At 36.3% G+C, this 23663-nt stretch overlaps 4 non-coding genes across 4 annotated transcripts; all 4 read left to right on the top strand.

Moving 5' to 3' along the window:
* Nucleotides 1-832: 832 nt before the first annotated feature.
* TRNAM-CAU (transfer RNA methionine (anticodon CAU)) lies at nucleotides 833-904 on the top strand. Its single transcript has one exon. It is a non-coding gene; the product is annotated as a tRNA-Met (tRNA).
* A 2147-nt stretch (nucleotides 905-3051) lies between these two features.
* Nucleotides 3052-3123, top strand: TRNAM-CAU (transfer RNA methionine (anticodon CAU)). The gene has a single exon. It is a non-coding gene; the product is annotated as a tRNA-Met (tRNA).
* A 556-nt stretch (nucleotides 3124-3679) lies between these two features.
* On the top strand, nucleotides 3680-3751 carry TRNAM-CAU (transfer RNA methionine (anticodon CAU)). The gene has a single exon. It is a non-coding gene; the product is annotated as a tRNA-Met (tRNA).
* A 382-nt stretch (nucleotides 3752-4133) lies between these two features.
* TRNAM-CAU (transfer RNA methionine (anticodon CAU)) lies at nucleotides 4134-4205 on the top strand. The gene has a single exon. It is a non-coding gene; the product is annotated as a tRNA-Met (tRNA).
* The last annotated feature ends 19458 nt before the right edge of the window (nucleotides 4206-23663 follow it).

Below are 23663 nucleotides of genomic sequence, written 5' to 3'. Positions count from 1 at the left end.
ATAGTCTTGCTATTATTTACCATGTCATTTTATCATCGCCGTTATCATTATTTCCATTTTCAAGCTCTAAGGGATATATATAAGTCTTATTTTTCTTATGCTTGTTTTTGGAATAATCTCCAACAGGATCCAGCCCATTACCCCTCTGTTGATGTCTTCAAGGCCTTCTCGAGTAGGATGCAGAAGTAAACACCACAAACAAGAATGTTTTTACTTACACAATCATTTACATGTATATATATTCGCACCTGCACTATACAAGAACAAGAGCTTAATTTATTATGAAATAACAGTATGTGAAAAGTTCCACACATACCAGTGCGTTTATCTCCATCACCTTGAAGCAGCACTTGCTTTTGAAGAAGATGAAAAATAAATTTGACGAATGTATTGTTATGAATATTCTAATTGTATATAATTATGATAACGCCAACTGTTTATATTAATTTTGATTATGCATGGATAAAAAATTCTGTATCCATCTATTTAGGCAAGTTTCTTTTTAAATATTTTAATTTAATAAGCACTGTGTCATTATGCAATTGATTGTATATTCTTGTACTTGTTTTGTAAAATATTCTGCAATTCAGCCTTTGGCTGCGAATGAATTTTCAATAAACCATTACTATTACTATTAAGAATTCATGGTCATTTGATGTGTGAATATATTGCTATGGAACAGATTGTAATTTACAAGTGTTTACTACTTCCATTATTGCACTACAAAACAAAATATCGTTCATTTTGATCACCAATGTAAATTATTGCATCATTCGTTTTCTCAGCATATAGTAGATTACTATCATAGAACCTGTTTAATTATGGCGTGAGAAGCAGAGTGGCGCAGCGGAAGCGTGCTGGGCCCATAACCCAGAGGTCCGAGGATCGAAACCTCGCTCTGCTAAACTTTTTTGCATTTGCAATTCACCTAACACAACAACAATTTGTCTCGAAACCAGATTAAATATGAGGAATTCATGACATTTTGAACATTTTAAATTGCAGGGATTTAAAGTTAATCCAGTTTGGGACCAATCGAATTCTTGATTTATTTTCAAGCAAAAAAAAATTATAATAAATAAAAATTGAAATCTGGAGGATTCCAATTTAAATCCTTTGAGATGGACAAATTATTCTTGAGGATTAAATCTTAATCCTGAATTCGATTGCTCGCTAATTACAGTCCATGCACCTGGATCTAATTCAAATCTATGCAGTTTAGAGTGAAGATTATCACTGTTTTCAGTGAAACTGATGTAAGCATGCCATCACGAATATACAAAGAATGGCCGATTAATATTACTTACTGTCTTATTATTGTATGGAACCTATTTCCACTGTCATTTTGCTGTCAGGTTTGATAACGTCTCAGACAACAGATTTTTTTGAATAATATTTTATTTTCTTCCTCTTTCGAATCAATAAGTTTACAATCACAATTCATATGAATCAAGATTTTGAACATGACTGCATACGAAACAAATACATATATCAATGAGATTACAAATTTTCAGAATTATTACAAATTTCTCTTCAATAACAATGTGAACGATGTGAAAGCAGTAGTTTGATAGATCTTTAATGATGACGTAGCTGCAGTATAAGCATCCTTAATCAACACCTTCAGTCCGCTAAAGTACTTGAGTCTCATTGATGAAAATATGTACAAAACGCTGCTTGAAAATTCATACAATGTTGCTTTCTATTATGAACTTCACCGCAGTTGTTTGATAGTTAAAACATTGTTTGAAATTTTAGGCAACAAAGTTTGATTTTTTATATTCCATATTCAATGAATTGAGCATGGTTGTTTGAATTGTCAAACAGCTACTTTTAAGTTCAAATAGTAACAGTGTTTTTAAACAGCGTTTTTACTATGTAAAACTTTTTCGTAAGCTTGACAATAAAATAAACATGGGTCAATATCATATCAAGCATCCTGTATAGGGTAATGCATCAGCAAACAACAAAGACAAGAATTGTATAATGATCGATAATAAGTGAAGCAGAGTGGCACAGCGGAAGCGTGCTGGGCCCATAACCCAGAGGTCCGAGGATCGTAACCTCGCTCTGCTAATGTTAATTTTGTTATTTTTGAAACGTATATATACATGTACTTGTAATATATAATTCTTATCCATCATAATAATTCTGTTACCAAAGTTGTTATTACTCAAAGTATTCTAAACACAATTCTACAAACACCTAATAAGACTCCAAATTTTTCTATCCCTTTCAGATATTCAATTTCATAAACGCATTGACACATGAAAATATGAAATAGTTTTCTTTTTAAGAACAAGACTACGGCCATACCGAACATGTTTTCTTCAGTATTGTAGTCAATGAACTATACTCCTACGTAGTGGTATAGTTCAGTAGTAGTAGTAGTAGTAGTAGTAGTAGTAGTAGTAGTAGTAGTAGTAGTAGTAGTAGTAGTAGTAGTAGTAGTAGTAGAAGTAGTAGTAGTAGAAGTAGTACTAGTAGTAGTAGTAGTAGTAGTAGTAGTAGTAGTAGTAGTAGTAGTAGTAGTAGTAGTAGTAGTAGTAGTAGTAGTAGTAGTAGTAGTAGTAGTAGTAGTAGTAGTAGTAGTGGAGCGTTGTGGCCCAGTGGATTAGTCTTCGGACTTTGAAACAGAGGGTCGTGGGTTCGAATCCCAGCCATGGCGTAATTTCCTTCAGCAAGAAACTGGTCCACAGTGTGCTGCACTCAACCCAGGTGAGGTAAATGGGTACCGGTAGGAAGTAATTCCTTAAAAAGCTGTGTGCGCTATGAACGCCTAGCTTAGCCGGGTAATATAGGAGCGCCTTGAGCACCTAACAAGGTGGATATGTGCGCAATACAAATACCCTATATTATTATTAGTAGTAGTAGTGTAGTAGTAGTAGTAGTAGTGTAGTAGTAGTAGTAGTAGTATCAGTAGTAGTAGTAGTAGTAGTAGTAGTAGTAGTAGTAGTAGTAATAATAGTAGGAGTATTAGTAGACTCATATATAACACTGTATAAAATCAGAAACATTAGGCATTTACTATGTCTATTTCTTAATGTAAGCAGCAGAGTGGCGCAGCGGAAGCGTGCTGGGCCCATAACCCAGAGGTCCGAGGATCGAAACCTCGCTCTGCTAACATTGTATTATCCGTTTTCATCTTCCCCCTAAATGCTCAGTACTGTGTTTTACACTTCAAACGTCGATTGATTGTCTAACCTAAAAACCTAAACACTGGGTTACAAAATTTAAAATACTATATTTTTTGATGTGGCCCTCGAAAACAAAGTTCATTATTTTTATTTAATGTATCACTACCATTAAAAGCAACTCAACCATCACCACTATAAACTCTTTCACCAATAAGTAAAATAAATGTTATATATTATCAATATTGAATAAAAAGAATGCACATCAAAGTTAATGTTATCTTTATAGGGTTTATATATTTCTTATATAGTCTTTAAAGATAAAACATTTCAGTTTACTCGCGTTTTAAGTTTATAAAATCTGTATTTTGGGGGTATGAACATGATGAATGTGTGGATCATTAATAAAGTAAATAAAAATGAATAAAGATCTTAAAATAATTTTCCAAATGCAGAATAATATGATGAAATATTCTCAATGTTTGCATCATCATGAAATCAGAAGCATTATAGGTCTATCAGATTTGTAGTTACCAATTGTAAGAAGCAGAGTGGCGCAGCGGAAGCGTGCTGGGCCCATAACCCAGAGGTCCGAGGATCGAAACCTCGCTCTGCTAAGCTTTTATTATTTTTTTATTATTTATTACTTTTCATCGGCATGGTCTTCAAGTATTTATTTATGTTGTCTGTCTTATTTAACTTTATAATGGATTTTTTTTTTCATTTCATTTTATCTTTACCAGTTCCCTCGAAACCAGTCATTTTTGTTGCCTTTAGGCCAGATTTTTTGCAAGGACATCTGTTTATTGTTCATTGCTTTATTGTTCATTTCATTTTCAAAACCCATTGACATTATTTTGTATACGATTGCATAATAATTATCATTTCATTCACTAAAGCAAAATTCTCGGTTATTTGACATCAGACCACAAAATTGCATCATTCGTTTTAACGCATCATGCTGGCTAAATATGATCAAAATACACTAGGTTTCATAGAAGCAGAGTGGCGCAGCGGAAGCGTGCTGGGCCCATAACCCAGAGGTCCGAGGATCGAAACCTCGCTCTGCTAAACTTTTTGCATTTTACAATAATATATAAGTACAATGAGAGCATGTGATTATCTAATTCAACTACAGGGCGGCATTATGTGGTAGGGGCTGGCTATTGTTTCCAATATGGTGAAGAAAAGAGACAAGAAATTTGGGAAAGAATAAGAAAAGGAATGAAATTAAAGAAGGAATCTTTTGTGTGCATGCTTGAACACTGACAAGGACTATGAATCTAAATGACGTTAAAAATTGTCCCTGTTTTGAGTTACATTATTCCTTGGTCATTTTTATCGAATGCATGAATATATATCCTACAGATTGGAGGTTGCCTACATCTTATAACATTGGACACAAACGCAATTAACGCCCTTTATGTTAGAAACAGGGGTGGCGTCTGGTGAAAGAATACTGGGGAGGGGGTCGAGACAATATTATGAGGATGCATGACGTCATATTTTTCTTCTTCATAGATTAGAGGAAGTAAATAGAGTTAAGGACAAAGAGCTCGTTGTACTCTCATTCCCTTTCTATTTTTCTTTTAGAACCATATAGGGGGTCGCCCCCAGCCATCTACTTGTGGCGACGCCCCTGAGGAGGATCTCACACCATGTGAGACCCAGAGGTCCGAGGATCGAAACCTCGCTCTGCTAATGTTTTTGTTTTTTGTTTCTGTTTTCTGGCTTTTCTTTTAATTCTGCCGATAATATTCATCATAACAATTCGCTGCAAACAGCTATGCCAGTGAACAAATTTTGCGAAGAGCGCCACCTCCTGTTAAATACTAATCTATTATTTCCCCTTTTTCTCGCTCTCTCTTATTAAATGACAAGTCCATCCCAACAAAAAAGTTGATATAAATAAAAAGAAAAAAAAATCCAACAAGCATAACGCTGAAGATTTCATCAAAATCAGATGTAAAATAAGAAAGTTATGACATTTTAAAGTTTCGCTGAATTTCACAAAACAGTAATTATATGCACATCTTTGGCCCAGTTGCATAAGACTTTTGCCAGAGTTTTTCTATGGCAAAAATAAGTATTGCAAAAGTGTTATGCGACGGGACCCAGGACTGTATGCAAATTAATGAGGGGACCGATCACGTCACCCACTCACTTAAAACAAAATATATTATATGAAATATTTTCTCCTAATGGTAATGTGAAAGAAGGTTAGATTTTTTTCCTGAATATTTATAATTACTATACTGTTTTAAAATTTTCTGGTTCAGGCATGTTGGTCCTTATATTGTCGAATTTGTATCAATTGAAATATTGTATACAATTCAAACAATAAAAAACAAAAGGAAGAGTGAGTGAGGGACATCATCAACTCTCTCACTTGCATGTCACTGAGTTCTGCATGTAACTTTTTTTTGTGAAAAATAAGCGAAACTTTAAAATGTAATAACTTTATTTTACATCCGACTTAGATGAAATTTTCAACATTTTGCTTGTTGGATTTTTCTCTACTGATGCAAGTCAACATTTTCTGGGGTGAAATTGACCTTTAAATACAGATATTGTTGCAAACAACCAGGAATGAAACAACACCTGTTTTTTTTTTCTTCCATCTCAAGACTTCATTCTTCCATGTCTCAATTTTTTAAAATTTATTATTGTTAGTGACATAATTACTGGAGGGATACATTGATATCAATATAATTAGCATGACATTTCAGTTATATTTCTGGGTTATTTTTCAATTGTTTCGAGTTTTACCCTTTAAAGATTGAATGAAAATGGACATGCAGTTGTGGAAAATGTGGTTGCGAACAACCTAGCAGGCTGACACCGGACACCCCTCTCCCATTACCCCCATTTCTACATCACACACATCCCCAGTTTGTCGAAAATAGTCTGAATTAACAGACTGTGACATGAGTGGGGCTTGTGTACTGAGGACCGTCTGCTAGACGTTTCTCGAGACCCACTTGCTCGAGTGCCACACGTACGGAGGGCCTGTGTTGTAACCATGGATACGTTGGCATCATGCCCCCCCCCCCGTGCATTTCCATTACTGATTCCATGATTGTACAATTTGAATTATGCAGTATTTGATTTTTGCGAATTTTGGACCCAGTTACGTTCAATAGAATTTACCCGCATGCATTGTGCATGCGTGGAGCCGCAGACTGTGTTACGTAATCACTGAGTTGTTATTGTGTTGTTTGTGGGGTTTGTGACGATGGCTGTGGTTAGAAGTGGGGGCTATACATATCGGCTTACTGTTTATTCACGTGTCGAGACGAGTGAACATTATGAAACAGTTATATGCAAATTTTGAGATAAAGGAATTCGTGGAAGGGGGATCGCAAGATAAGGGGAATCAAATCAATGGAGGTGCTTTGGCCAAGTGTTTTTTTTAATAAATAATAATAAGTATTTCTAATGCGCACTTTCTGAATCATTACTCAAGGCGCTACATATTACATAAACAAAAACCTTGGAAATATTATAACAATAATTAAGGCATCAAACATAACATTCATATGAGGAAAAGACATGGACTTCACTAATATGATTGTGAAAATAGGTAATATTTGACACTTGATTGGAATGTCGTATGAGTGTTCATATTCCTGATAGTACTTGGCAGTCTATTCCACATAACTGCTTCTTCTTTTGTGGGGTGGGGGGAATAAGGGTTAAAGGCGAGGTCCATCCCAAAGCCATTTATAAAAAAAATCTATATTATATTTCTTGAATTTCTTTCAGTGAATTGGGAATATGAATGGACCAGCTGAATTGATTTATAAATTTTTGTATAATTATGTTTATGAACAAGGCCTACTGGTACCTTGATGTAGGTGCTGGTGGAAATGTTACTGGAAGAATCAATAAAATATTTCAAAGAAAATGAAGAAAAGAAATGTACATAAGTAGGCCTAATATATTAATGGCCGTTTGACTAAAATCCGTCCAAAACGTAAGATTTATAGATTTTCAAAGTATATGTTTTGTGCTGTCACAAGCCCCTTATCCATTGTCAGTGTATGTAATGTAAAATCTATTTTTCAAAACATGGTTCATTACATAAAATGTGTAGGGCCTAATACACTTTGATGGATTTTCGTCAAATCTACTTTCTCATAAGTTTGTATTAACCAACCCAAAAGTTGGTTAGAATATGAACTTTTATACCAACTGTTGTTTGAGAAAAAAAATCCCAATTCATTTCAAATAGTTGTTAGGGGTAGGTTCACATTATAATCAATTTATAATTTATGAGAGGGGCATGTACTTCTCTCATTTCTGTGGGTGAACTACCCATCTATGACCGGCAACTCTACGTACATGCACCATGGGCAACGATGGGATTTGATGATTATTTACAAAGTCCCCGATTCTCTGCGTGTAAATAATTAATCCCTGGCAGAGGTCAACCTAAGTCGGTAATCCAGGCACCGACTTGACCCAGCATCCTTCTATCACGGATACTGCCAATAAACAGACTGATCCCTGGTCAAATCAGGGAGGTTTCAGGTGACCTCTGCTCTAGAAGAATTAATGCCGCCGACATGGCCGAGGTTTTTTTTGTTAACCTCAGTGGGTTCTTTATTGTCATGCAGATGCTGGGCCAGGAACACACACCGCACACAACAAGACTGCATGAATTCGAGATTCAAATGAACATCATTATAAATCCTGACAATGAGGAGTTATCCCGGGGAGTTATTTTTGCAACCGATGGGAGATGGGGTGTCTCCCAACTCCGTCGCGCAAAATCTAGAAATCGCTGTTATAAAGTAAATAAAATGCCCCGGAAAATAACCAGGCTCACATGGAAAAGGGAGGTCGTGCATGCTATATGGGCTCGAAGCCAATGACCGAGTCGACATTATCATCATCATCGTCGCATCTTCATCATCATCAGTATCATCATCATCATCATTATCATCATCATCATCATCATCATCAATACCACCAACACCTGCACCACCACCTTCATCATCACCACCACCACCTCGTTAAGTGCAATATTGTTTTTCCAAATTTATCTACTGCTGACATATAACAAACCATTATAATGATATGTGTGTGTGCGGGGGGGGGGGTGACAATCAGACGATGGGGCGAGAGGGCAAAGCACGGTTTGTAAACATTCGAGCTATGTCGCCCGGGGAATAGCATGAACTTCTGCACTTGGCAAAATATCAACAGGGAATTCGCATTGTGCTCTTTAAAGGACAAATTTAGATGTAATATACTAGACTCCTTGATCTAAAGAATATGAATTTCGAATAAAATATGCCAAATGATAGGAAACACATATACTTTGATAGTTGTATATCATATTTTATATTAATATTTAAATATAATTATATAAGAATATTCATATTTATTATCAAATTTGATAGAAAAACTAGAAAAAATCTAAATGGGTATGATTAAAGAGACTACCGCTAAGTATAGCCGCCGATCATAACAAAAACATTCAGTGTCTCGACAGGAACCAGTCATTTCACTGGCGGGGGATATCCCTGATGCTGCGCGGGAAAACAGATGCGGAGGGACAGGAAAATGAGGAAACTTCTTGTGCCAGAAAATTAAACCCCAATTCTTGAGGAGATATTAATGACTAAGGTATTGCTAATTGATTAATTTCCTCTCCCGTGACTCGACCCAACCCTTGTGCCTGCCTGGATAACTTTAGACTGGAATGTTTCCAAAAAATATTTTTTTTTATATTTACGTCTGACGATGTACAAGCACCGGGGTACGAGCGTGACCTTAAAGGACAAGTCCACCCCAACAAAAAGTTGATTTGAATAAAAAGAGAAAAATCCAACAAGCACAACACTGAAAATTTCATCAAAATCGGATGAAAAATAAGAAAGTTATGACATTTTAAAGTTTCGCTTAACTTCACAAAACAGTTATATTCACATCCTTGTCCGTATGCAAATGAGGAGACTGATGACATCACTCACTCACTATTTCTTTTGTATTTTATTATGTGAAATATGAAATATTCCAATTTTCTCCCTGTTGTCGTGTGAAACAACGATTAATTCCTCCCTGAACATGTGCAATTAGCATTGTTTAATATTATATGGTTCAATCAAGTTGGTCCTTATTGTCAAATTTGTAAAAAATGAAATATTGTATAATTCAAACAATAAAAAAGAAAAGAAATAGTGAGTGAGGGACATCATCGACTGTCTCATTTGCATGTCACTGAGTTCTGTATATCACTGTTTTGTGAACAATAAGCGAAACTTTGAAATGTCATAACTTTCTAATTTACATCCGATTTTGATGAATTTTTCAGCATAATGCTTGTTTGATTTTTCTCTATTTATTCAAATCAACGAAGAGTACAGCACTCTATTCTGCTGGAGACATTTTGTCCCACGTTGTCGAGACACAAAATCTGTATCATTATTTTAGTTATTTGATGATAATGATGATGACGACGACGACGGTGACGAGTATGGTGATAATGATAATTTGCAGACCAGTAAGCCTGTTACAGGGACCGAAGGACGATTTTGAAATGGGGGGGGGGGGGGCTGGGGCGGATCCAGGATTTTCCAAAGGGGGGGCGGGCAAATTTTTCGGAGGAAAATTTTGACACGCAGACAAAAAAAAGTTTTCAACCACAAATTAAGGATATTTCGTACCCGAACAAATTTGACAAGGTCTTCAATATCAAGAGAAGGGGCACCCCTCTGTTGTAATGGCATTTTTAGATTACAAATTTTAATTTTGCTTCTAAAAAAGGGGACACATGCCCCCTCTGCCCCCCCCCCCTAGACCCGCCAGTGGGGGGAGCTGACTCAGCTGACCATGCAATCAGATATAGGGTCTGGGAGGCATTTCATCAATATTTTCATCCGACAAGTTGTCAGATCTGACATCTTTCCATGATTTTGATTGGCTCTGAGGCACTGTTCCTATGGTAACTGTTGGATAAAATGGGACTTGTCGGATAAAACATCCGACAAGTCCTTTCATGAAACGCCCCCCAGATGGTCTTGTTTACGTTTTTGCACTCGGTTTTTTGGGGGGAAATGGGCGGGGAAGCCCAGCCCCCTCCCCCTCGGTTCCGCGGCCCCTGTGTGTCTTCATCATCTGTTTCATAAAAGTGACATTCTAAAATTAGTCTGCAGGCACAGACAGACCCTGATTGAAACTTTTATCAACAAGTGTGTCTCCACGCAAAGACTAGCACATACAAAACTTGCTGTTTCAACTCAGAGCGAGCGGACCTACCGTACACAAGGCATGAGTAGGCTGCACATTCAGACCCTTAACTCGAGGGAAGGGTTTGCTCAGCAGACTTATTCTGTAATCGTGATTATCCGACATGTCAAAGGCCTCATCTCATCATCATTATCATAAATAACTATAACAACAGCAGTAATAGGACTTGGTAGTGATGCTGATGATTCTAATAACCCCTGAGATATCTCTCCATGGATTGTGTTTGTTTTTTTATAGTTTTTATTGGGTTTTCATGATTTTGTGTAAAAAATCACAGATAAACAATACAAGCAATTTAAAATAAAAAATAAAATTTTAAGAAAAAATAAAAAAGCAGCATACACATTAGCTTACATTAGAAAAAGTACAGCTTACAAAATAATATATAGGGCCTATGATAAATCTCTGATAAAGATATGGGAAAGTGCTATACTATAAGTGTTTATTTCATTGCTCTATAAATCAAAGGTATTAATTTTTTTTTTTTTTTGGTTACTGGAATTGGAAGGACCTGTATTTCGGCAGGCATGACAGAATATCCGTTGACATGTAATGAAACTGAAAATGATATAGATATCGAGTGTTTATCTAAGAGGTCAAAGGTCGTGTTTACATCCGAAGGACGCGGAAGGAACTCTCCTGTACTGTCTCTCGCAAACATCCGGGATATACTCATATGATATGATAACAAAATAGATTGCTCTTCAGTTGGTGGGATGCACACGTCCATAGTATGGTAGCATAATGTGCACAGATAAAATTAGTAATGGATGATATCCCTTTGCACTTTAGAAAAAAAAAGTAAAGCAAAATGCCACCTTTTAAAAAATTATTAGAATCTCAACATTTTTCTCACCAAAATCGCAGAAATATAAATGTATAAGTTTCAGCCATGGGGTGGGGGGTGGCGGATGAGGGGATAAATCCCCCCTCCCCCGAATAGAAATCTTTACGATCATTTTCCACCCCTTGCTTGAAAAAAAAAGTATGTAGACACTGGTCAAATTAATAAGTCGACTGAGATTAATACACTAAATATATTATAGCCTTAATTCATTTTTTCACAATTCAACTTGCATATTATCGCCAAACGTTCCGAACATCATCACCGAAGAGAACGCAAGGGTCATTATGATTATGCATTCAACGTGACCTATGGCTGTAGAACCATGTTTTGTAATTCCATGGCAAAGCGATTATAAGGTATATATGACCAGGTGAACAGAGTTTGAACCAAGTTCATGTTTTGATAAACCTAATCAGTGTTGACATCATCCCTTTCAGATAGACGGAATGAAAACTCTACTTGATTATGGTTCCCAGGCATCTGTGGTATATGCGCCCCAACCCGACCCAAGAAAATAAAAACACAAGATAGAGACAAAAAAATAAATGAAAGGAAAGAAAAAGGGGTGGAATATGATATTTGTTGAATATTATGTCAAAATCTATCAAAATGGTTAGATGTTCATTTTAAAAAAGGTCAAAATGTTTAGTCGCTCGCTATCATCGCTTGTGATTTCATTTTTTTTTATCCACACACGCGCCATGCTATGTCCCCTCATTGTTTTGGCTAATTACCCCATTGTCAAGACCCCCCCCCCCCCACTTCAGCACAGCAGTAGAATTTACATGTAGTTTAAGTTCACAAGTTTATAAAAAAAAAATTGATACCACAAAATTTACCCCAAAAAAATACTGAAATGAAACTATTTCCCAAGGTTTATACATTGTTGTTTACATACTTCGCAATCCAACTCTGATTCTATACAAGCATTTTCAAGAAAATGTTGATAAAAGCTCTATTTTCATCTCTTTTATCCCATCAACTATACGATTTGGGGGCATTATAAGCCACGTCCCCACAAAATGATAACCATTATACATTGACAATGATGATGATGCTAAAATAATGATGATAATAATGGCAATGATGATAAAGAAGAAGTAGAAGAAGAAGAATTGATAGTAATGATGATGATGATGACGACGACGATGATGGTGATCTATAATAGTAATAATAATTTCAAAATAACAATACAAATAATCATAATTTTAAGAAGCAAAATGAATGGATTTGAATGCTATGTAAAGGGAGGATTAAACGCTGATGTAGATTGCTGTATCTGTATTTTACGAAGGCTCGATCCTGCCTTTACTGCCAAGAAGACGATGAGATAAGAGATAATGTATTTTGGTACTGTTCCAAGAAATCAATGGAACGTTGCCAATTTACGAACCATAGCGGTCATACGGTCACATCCCACGTTGTGAAGGAGTGTTATGAGTATTATATCTATCCCATGCATATTGTCTCTGTCATGTACATGTATATTATGATCTACGATATCAATATCATACCCATCTTCTTCTTCTATTTCTTCTTCTTAATTATTCTTCTTCTCCTCCTCCTTCTATTTCTCCTCCCCTCCTCCTCCTCCTTCTTCTTTTTTTTCTTCTTCTATCTTCTTCTTCTCCCCCTCCTCCTTCTTCTTCTTCTTCTTTTTTCTTCTTCTTTCTTCTTCTTTCTTCTTCTTCTCCCCCTCCCCCTCCTCCTCCTCCTCCTCCTTCTTCTTCTTCTTCTTTTTTCTTCTTCTTTCTTCTTCTTCTCCCCCTCCTCCTTCTTCTTCTTCTTCTTTTTTCTTCTTCTTTCTTCTTCTTTCTTCTTCTTCTCCCCCTCCCCCTCCTCCTCCTCCTTCTTCTTCTTCTTCTTCTTTTCCTTCTTCTCTTTCCCTCTCCTTTTCCCTTCTGCTTTTTCTTCAATATCTTCTTCTCAGTGTCTTCGTCTCCTTCCTCACATTTTCCAAAGGCCACTTCTTTATCCATGTATATTGTTTTATCATTTTTTTTTAGTTGAGGGGAAGGTGTCGTTTTATTATATCATGCCCAATGCAATAGGCCCATCATCAGAGGCTCTATATCAGCAGGTCACTGATTTCTACACAGATCAGTGTCTGTATTTAGAACAGACGCCCCCATACACACGACCCCCCCTCCCTCTCACTCTTTTTTTTCCAACTATCAACAAATTCACTGGGTCCAGATCACAAAGAAATGGTCCAGAATAACATGGACCTCCTAACCGTGTTTTGGACTAATCACGTTTGGAAACGCTGATTCTGGCCTGAAAAGTGGAAGCATAAACACGGCCTTAGTCCATGAGAACCCACAGAACCAAAGTTCTATTATTGTCATGTTTACAACTAAAACAGCCTGCCCTGCATGCAGAGGTCAAGTCGGTGGAATTCCTGGGTGGATTATGAATAACCATTGTTTGTAAACAACGAAACATATAGAGGGATAAAGGAGAAAAACATTACCATATAGTATCGTTCTGAGAATTATTAATACATGTTTTAAAAAGGTTACAACTTGTTTATGGGATTGTAAGAAAAAAATAATAAAAAAGAAGGATTTGTCGAAAGAAAGGGTTTATGAGCACCCCCACCACAAAAATCACCCCAGAACACTTCAATTTTGAACATTTTGTTGTGGTAGCACGATTTGCAACGCGGATGCTAAGGAACATTGTTGATTTCATTGATTTTTTTTCTTCTTCTTATATGAAGTTATTGCTCAAAATTCATAATTTCTCCTACATCCTGACTACATTACTCCAGAACGGGGAGACCGGGGGAGATATTGGCATCAATATTATATGAAGTGACATTTTGTTTGAATTTTGCAAAGATTATTATCTTCTTGACAATAGTAATATCAAGGAGTTAGTGCTGGTAACTCCTTTTTCCTATACTTGTGATAATTACAGCCGAAGCGATATCGAGTGAGCAAATATTCAACACACCGCGTCACATCAGTGGAGTTTTTTTTTTCTGTGGGACAAGTCAAGAGTAATTAGTGATCTCGATCGACCACCATTCTATATCAGACTGTGGAGAGAGCGAAACGTACGAGAGTAAAATTATGTTGTCATCACCATAATAGCCATAATATGCAAAATGTTGTAAAAAACAAATCATCTTTTGCTTCCCAGTATTCAAATGGAAGGAATGGGGTTATATAATATGACCAACGAACAACGAACTTCTGACAGCCTGAGACGGTCGCGACCAGACAAAACCTCGGACGATTTAGGAACATTACATCATGACACAGATCCACCCCACCCTTGTTTCCAGTACTGAAATCGGTAATTTTTTCTTTGAATTGCTATATCTCGTCATATCTGCAGGTTGCGGTGTCACTCCCTTGTGGTGTTGCTTGTCAAAATAATGGATAACTTTACATATCTTCATAACAGCAATGAATCTTAAGAGAGATAAAATCAATAATGAATACAGTGTCCGCATTTGGGATAATGGGATTTGCATCTACTATAGGGATTACAGAATTGCAATTGGAAAAATAATTATAAATATTTAAGCCTACAGTTTGCACTTACACTGAGTAGTTCGTGCAAGATAAGTGTCGACTGTTGGTAAATTCTATAATAAACAACTTTTTTTTTTGAATAAAAGACTATGAGTAGGTTGTGGTGAATGTGTGTGGTAACAAGTGGGCGAACAAAACTCGTCTGAGGTTTTCAAGATGGTGGCGGTGAAAACAGGTGTCACTGGAAAGTTCTTATAATGATTCAAATAATTAGAAGACTATATGGTACACCACGAACATGATACCGATGTATGGTAAGTTATTATCATCATTGCGTGTGGCAAGGAGAGACAGATTCAGAGAATCGGGGGGGGGGGGGGCAACAGGCGATCTGTTTTTTCAACAACAACAAAAATGATCATATATTTTCTGAGAGGTACCCCCTTTAAAAATAAGAACCATTTATATGCTAAATTTGACTCAGAAGAGATCTTATATAAGGTCCGTTAACATGACAAATCAATGTGGCAAGGCACAGCTCATCCGGGGGGGGGGGGGGAGACAGGGGTTGGGGTGTTTTTCTTTACTATAAATAAGGAGGCATTCGAGAAGAGCCCCTGTTTAAAGGATGAAAATCTTTCGAATATCTTTGCTCAAGATTCCCACATTATTTAAACATTTAATATACATGTAAAGCCCCGATGCATTATTTTGCTTATAAATATATAATTTTATGACAAAGTGACTAACTATAAAAACACTCGATCGGATGAAGAATATTTAAAGGTCATAAAAGAAACCGTATATATACAAGAGTATGCGGCGTTAACCAGTATCGTCAAAAATAACATCGCTATCAACTATCCTGAGGAATGCTGCGTGGGTTAAAATGGTGTATGTATTCCATTTATCTTGTCAGCCAATTCTACTCTAATTTAAAGTTTAAATGAGCAGTGCACAACTTACTCATTGGTAAATTATTGTTGATTAACATGACAAAAATTGTTCTAACTTTGTATCTTTTTATTTTTATGATCTAATTATTTCTTTTGCTTATCTTTTAGTTTTTAGAAATCTAATTATTTCTTTTATTTATCTATTATTTTATGATTATCGTTTAGGTTATTTCTCTTGCTTTGTTTTGTTTGTTGTTTCCTTCTCGGGGGGGGGGGGGGCTTCCCTTCACCCGTTATATATTTTAAAGATTGTGACCCCCACCCCCCCCGACTTTTTCTTGAATCCCTTAGGACCCTAAGGTGTGGTTATTGCGGTCATTAGTAATGGCACATGTCTTACTGATCGGAGTCTGTGGGGAGCGTCTGTTTTTTTTCGCCTTTGATCTCGACTCGCCCCTGGCGGAAAATGTTAATCAAACCCTTCCTTTTTCTAAACTTAACCATGAACTCGTCCACCGTCTTGCACAGAAAAGGATGGATATCCATGCAAAAGAGTTACGATTGATCCGATCGACCTCAACTGTATGAAAATTTAAAAATGTCGTAATTTTTTTTACAGGAAATTTGCCCAGTGTCCTTTGTAAACAAAGAGAAGGAGATTGAATTTTCAAGAAAACAAAAATGTATGATCATATACAGCATAATTATATAGAATTATTTTGAGCAAACATGCATTCAAGATGTTGCTGGCTTTCGATAATAATAGTTGTGGTTGATTGGATCAATCGTAGCCCTTTGTGAGACGGGGCCCTGATAATTATCACCAGGCGCTGATCCCTTTTGAGGACCCCCCTTTTTTTTGCCTTTCCGAAATAGTTTGTTTATTTTTGTCTGATATACAAATTTTATGTCGTATGAAATAATTTAATTAAAAGCCTGGCTCATTGCTTGATCCACCGTTGCTAAAACGTCGCCGTATATAATACGTTCATATCTGAATAAGATAATGACACCCGTTATCTTTAATCTCTTTCCCGGGAACTGCTAAACTGATTTGATATAAGTTTTATCTATTAAAGGACAAGTCCACCCCAACAAAAAATTTATTTGAATGAAAAGAGAAAAATCCAACAATCATAACATTGAAAATTTCATTAAAATCGGATGTATAATAAGAAAGTTATGACATTTCAAAGTTTCGCTTAATTTCACGAAACATACTGTTGTATGCACATCCTGGTCGGTATGCAAATGAGGAGACTGATGACGTCATCCACTCACTATTCCTTTTGTATTTTTTTATATGAAATATTCTAAATTCATCCTCATTGTCAAGTGAAACAGTGTTTAATACTATATAAAAATTATGGTTCAGTCAAGTAGGTCCCTACAGTCAAATCTGTAAAAAAAGAAATATTGTATAATTCAAACAATAAAAAACAAAAGAAATAGTGAGTGATGGACATCATCAACTGACTCATTTGCATGTCACTGAGCTGTGCACATCACTGTTTTGTGAAAAATAAGCGAAACTTTAAAATGCCATAACTTTCTTATTTTACATCCGATTTTGATGAAATTTTCAGTGATATGCTAGTTTGATTTTTCTCTATTATTTTATTCAAATCAACATTTTGCTGGGGTGGACTTGACCTTTAAAGTAAATGCAAACCAGCGGCCTTGTAGGTGTATAGCACCACCTCTAGTCCCTTACTCAAATCTTGCCATGATCCTTACCCACAATGCACCATTCTGAGCATTCCTTGTAATATAGACCCACTTGAATATCCACAATAACCACCCCCCCCCCACCTCCTAAAAAATCTCATCTCATTAGATATTACTAGTACGCTACAGTTGGTAGAGTCCTATAGTCTGCATATTTATCTTGATTACTATATAGATATAGATATTATGTATTATTTGATAAACTGTTTAATTTTTGTATTTAGTTTGCTGCTGGTGCCTTTGTACGCATCATGCTTTTTTTCCCTGTTAATTCTAAAATTTAGTAATTCAAGAAATAATGTATTTATATCTTATTATAATATGTTATTATAATATTTCAGTGAAATATGTGGGTTTCTTGTTTTTACTTTTTGTTCATTTATATTTTTTTGTAAATATGTTTAAAATTCAAATGTAAATATGTTTCAAATGTTGTTGTGTTCTCCAATACCCGTTGGGGTGATCTGAGAATAAATATTACTGTCATTACTGCAGGCACAGACCCTGGATCGAAACTTTGATCAACAAGTGGGTCCTCACACAAGACCAGCGCACATTATGAAACTTGAAATAGTTCGACGGGGCCTTCCGTATACAGAAGTCATTGTAGGCTGTGCATTCAGACCCTTTAACTCGAGTGAAGGGTTAGCATAGCAGACTAGTCGAGTCTCTGGTTGAATCATAGCGGCTGTCTGTATGCACTGCGACGCGTGTCAGGTGTGACGAATACACGAATGCACGTTTACAGGAAAAGGTGGATCAAGCAGCAGACGATGACGACACCCAGTGTTTATATTTACATCTGAACTAGTCATCACCATGCATGCGGCGTCTCCTGTATTCTACGAAGTGCAGCCCTGTATTTGGTTTTTTATTCATCGTCATTCAAACCCCACCCAGTGACCTGAATGGAGAGACCTGTGATTCATGAGTCATTCACAAAGAAGAGAGGAAGAAAGAGAGAGAGAGAGTAATGGGGGGGGGGGGGGGGAACCAGAGAGAGGGGGTAAATAATGCTAATTTGTCTATATTGCCAATTCGTCCACTCGTCATGGTCTATACCTTCATATATCCATGATTTTAGTCTAGTGCCATTCCGTCCATCAACATTTCGTCTTACAATCATTAATTTTGGGTCCAATTATACCATTTTGGTCCAATAATCACTTCGTCTAATCCATGGTCTAATTACCAGTTCTTCCCACAGTTCGTCTATGACCATTCGTCTCATAATCAGTTGGTAGTCTACAGATAGAGACCCTTGGTTTCGCAATTCGCAAAGTACTTAAATACAGAGTCCAGTTGGTTTAATACCCATTTTCTTTTCTTTTCATTCGTATTCGCCCAATTACACCAAATAAGTATGGACTAAATGGCAATTGGACCAACTGGTTATTAGACGAATGGTGGGTGGGTGAAATGGCGATTAGACCATGCATTGTGGATAGTGAACAAACTGATGGTAGACCAAAATGATAGTAGACGAGTTGGTAATTGGACGAATTGGCAATGGAAACGTCAAAATAAACCAAGAGGAGTGCGAATGGAACCCGGGAATGGAATGAACACACTTAAAGTGATTGGTTAACATTGGTTTGACTTTTAAAAAATCTGAGCGAGAAGGTCACACTTGTCACCTGTGTCTGTGATACGTTACAAAAATGAAGCCCAGAAAAAATTGCGTTCGAAAATAATTATTTAGTGCTTCAAAAATTGAAATATAAAGTGACCGAAAACACCATCTTAATTTCATCCCATACACTTATGTGTAATATTTAGGCGTCTATAAGACGCCTATTTTCAAAATCGGGGTTTGCCTTGTAGTTTTAGCTTTTCATTCTCAATAATGGTTGTTTTCAGGGTTTATTAGTTCTAATACATACACTTGTACACATGTTTCATCTTGGTTTGAGAATTTTTTTAATCGGCTGCTCACAAAGTTAAACAATACCTTTAAAATGTTGGGCAACATACTGTCCACTGTGTTGGGTAATGTATATTGGTAAAAATATATATATTCTGGGCAAATACTGTACTACCCAATTGAGCAAATTTATTACCCAATTATTAGTTTTTATTACCCACTTTGGACAGATTTTGACCAATAGTTGTGTGGACAGTATGTTGCCCAGGGTTGGTTAAAAGTTAGGAACTTTTTTTGCCCAACTATTTTAAGAGTGAAGGGGGGGGGGGGGGTGTATATACGAGCGAGAGAAAGAGGAGATTTGAATCAGTACTAGTAGACACAACCTGGTGGGGGGCGCCGCCCATGGAAATAGGACATCATTGCCAGAAGGCATTTGTGAAGATTGACAATATGAAAACACAATCATGAATATCGATCAGAACAAATTCACCAGAATAAAATCAGCAGATAAAATTAGGTCTGCCCGGGTTCATAGAATTTCGGCGGCGCGGCGGCACGAAACTTCGTTTCAGACTAGAGTTTGCATGTTGGGACCTTAAACAGCCACAAGCTCATGTGAGAGAGCTAGGGATATGATGGTACATGGAAAAGATCCAGAATTTTATTTTAATGAAAAACTATCACTGGAGGAAAAGTTGAGGGGAATCCAAAGTTATTTTAAGCGATATGTATGAAAGGGAAAATATAGGATGAACAAAATGATGGTGCATGGACGTTGAAAAAAAATCACACAAAAATACGACAGTTATGACTGTTTGGTCACTTTCACTAAATCGAAAATTGATTGTAAAAACAATTTACTAATCTGTTAGTTAATGTGTGTCCAACCAAACAATAATGGTTAAAAACAACATGATTTGGTTAATTTTGACCTTATTTCGGGGGGGGGGGGGTCTGACACAGTAAAATTCACCAACATATCAATGAAAATTGATTGTAAAAACAATTTACTCTGTTAGTTAATGTGTGTCCAACCAAACAATAATGGTTAAAAAATAACATGATTTGGTTAATTTTGGCCTTTTCGGGGGGGGGGGGATTGGGGGTCAGACACAGTCAAATTCACCAACATATTATTTCGGCCAGTCCCTAAAAGACACTTATTTATCATGAATCTGTGCTAACAGTATATGATACGGAGAAAAACCTTTGCGGTTCTCTTCTCTAGTTAATAAGTTCATATATGGCTTTGAAAACGAGCCTACATACACCACACTGCATGAACTTCGTGATAATTGCCTCCCTTGTGAAATAGACTGAAATAACATCGTTAGTGAAGTGTTTATTATACTCCAGATTCCAGAATAGACAAGAATCATTATGAGCATCGGAAGTTCCGCCTTTGACAACAAGAAAATCGAAACAGGATATGTACAGTGTGAGAAAACCCTTCATAAATAGATATGGCGGAAGGTTGTTAGAAAGATATACGCATCGTAAAAGGTACTAATGGGTAAACAATCATGAATATCCATTTAAACTGTTTATAATTATTGAAATGTTATTTTGCAGTGCCTAAGAAAATTAACGACACCCGGCAATATTGGACAAGAAAACAAATTAAGGCAACGTTCGAATACGAACATGTATACCCTTAAAGGGGAACCCTGACAATTAATAAGTAGGCTTATACTATAGTTTTAACAAAAGCAGAACAAAATAGAGAACATTATTGATGAGGTTTGATGAAAATCCGTCTAAGAATAATGAAGTTAGGAATTTCGAGAAGTTATGATTTGTGACGTCACAGAGACACAGACCAGCAGCTCCTCCGATATTAAATAATCTTCTAAAAAAATTGGAAATGCCTTATTATTTGTGCGGTGGATAATTAGACACATTGGCCCGTATTCTAAAGTCAGGTTTAACTTCGACCATGGTCTAACTCTGTGCTAGAATATTATTATGGGGAGCCAGCAGTTCAAAAATTTTGTTTATATTGTATATTTCTTATGTTTACTATTTTGTTTCCTTTTGCTTTCATAATGAAGAAAAATATTTCGGTAATCATTCCCAGGCAATTATGAATAATTTGGGTGTCACATGAGTTAATAAATTGAATGTGTACTGTTAAGGATCCATAGTTAAACCACAACTTTAAACCAGGGTTTAATTTAAACCTGATCTGTTCAGAATACGGGCCATTAAATTTATGGAATCTATATTACACGATACATGGAGGAGCTATATACTCGCATATGACGTCACATACCACAAACTTTCAAACAAGCATACCTATTTTATTCTTTAATGGATTATCATTTAAGCCTTCACCAATATTTTCATCTATTTTTTTCTGCTATTATTAAAACCAACTTATTGTCGGGTTGAACTTCCCCTCAAATAGCACCACCCCGTGGCACCACTTTACGTTCTCAACTACGAGAAATTTGCCAGCTGGATATCCCATCATGCAGCATTCTGAGCATGCAGTAAAGTCCTGTAAATACATAGGCGAAATATATAGGCCAATGACCACACTCTAATATTCACTAAATGTACACCTAACCCGAAATAATTTGCGTCAAATAGCAATCATGCTGGTAAGTTTCCTCTCAAACATTCCAATTTCTCATGATAGGTTATTTTTTTTATAACAGTTTTCTCGAAATGTCTTAAAAAATAGCTATCCATAAAGACATAGTGAATGTTGCAACAAGTGGGTCTTCACACAAGACTAGCAAAAAATATAAAACTTGCCGTTTCTGTACAAAGGTCATATTGAGGCTGCGCAGACAGACCACTTTTAAAGGTATTGTTTAACTTTGTTAGCAGCCGATTTAAAAAATTCTCAAACCAAGATGAAACATGTGTACAAGTGCATGTATTAGAACTAATAAACCCTGAAAACAACCATTATTGAGAATGAAAAGCTAAAACTACAAGGCAAACCCCGATTTTGTAAATAGGCGTCTTATAGACGCCTAGATAGTACACATAAGTGTATGGGATGAAATTAAGATGGTGTTTACGGTCACTTTATATTTCAATTTTTGAAGCACTAAATAATTATTTTTGAACGCAATTTTTTCTGGGCTTCATTTTTGTAACATATTACAGACACAGGTGACAAGTGTGACCTTCTAGCTCAGATTTTGTAAAAGTCAAACCAATGTTAACCAATCACTTTAAATGGAGCAGGGACGGTGAGAGGGAGACTGGAGTGAAATGGTTTGCACAGCAGACTAGACATGATCAGAGAGTTATACGAAGAAAAAAAAATAAGAGAGAAAAAAAAACCAGCGGGAAGTGGGATAATTTGATAATACCCGCATTTCTTATATTTCCCCTTGTAAAGGTGTTCTTCCATATAGGCTTACCTGTCGGACATATATTTCTGATGGCACTATATAAAGCAAAATATATAGATAAATTAATAAACACATAATACAAGGCATATTCAAACCATGATCGAAATCCATTTCGTAAATTGCCATTTTTTTGGTTTTGTTTTGGGCAATTGTGTACGTCCGACCCCTATTATGTAGGACTTTCATGAAATTTTCTGTCTCTGGTTTCTTGTTCTTTTGACAGTCTGTAATGCTCTCAAATGACCATGACTTGGTCAGTTTTACGAAGTGAAGTAAAACTTGAGAAAATGTGGGTCGGACGTACAAAAAGGTTGATTATTTTATGGAATTGCCCTTTTGTTGTTACTACCGCCCCCTTATATTTCATCCGCAGTCAAAACCTTGAATAGGCCCAAATAAACAAATGTGAATCAGGGAAAAAATGAAAGAAGCGATGCGATGAATATCGGAAAACACATTCATTACGGATGCGCTGAATAAACGACACGGTTTTAAATTTTAATCCTTCCAGATCATTCGACCAAATACACAATAGAGATATACGAGGGGGTTGCTTGCTGCCAAATTCCATATTCTTTTTATGAAGCGAAACCCAATCGGATTTTCTCCATTCAATGTTTTCGTTTTATTGTGTGCTCAAGCATGGCCTCGTATTTCTAAAGTCTCCAAGTTGTACAGATATTTTGATGACGGCAAAGCTTAAAGCCAAACCCTCTCTCGCCCTTCGTATTAATCTATCACATCGTTGTGATTTCCAAATAGGACAATTTTCTAGCACTTCCAACATTGTGTAAACAAAATTCCATGCTATTTTGCTGAACCGATTCCATCCCCCCCAAAAAAAAAAAACACGACACACATGCAATGTCTATACTGGAACATGGGCATATATACGACTCTATGTTTGGAGCTACTAGTACACTTGGACGTAGCTAGTGATATCACCCTTTTTCTGAGAAAAAGGATTGTGTTGTAATTTTGCGGTCGCGACATGAAAATACTTGCGAAGTGGTTTCATTTCGCGGGCTTTGTTTAGCAACTGGCCTTCCGATGGATGATCTTATTCTCGTATTTTATT

This window comes from Lytechinus pictus, chromosome 10 (assembly GCF_037042905.1).
Source record: "Lytechinus pictus isolate F3 Inbred chromosome 10, Lp3.0, whole genome shotgun sequence".
NCBI classification, from domain to species: domain Eukaryota; kingdom Metazoa; phylum Echinodermata; class Echinoidea; order Temnopleuroida; family Toxopneustidae; genus Lytechinus; species Lytechinus pictus.
This window is presented reverse-complemented; position numbering and strand designations above follow the sequence as displayed.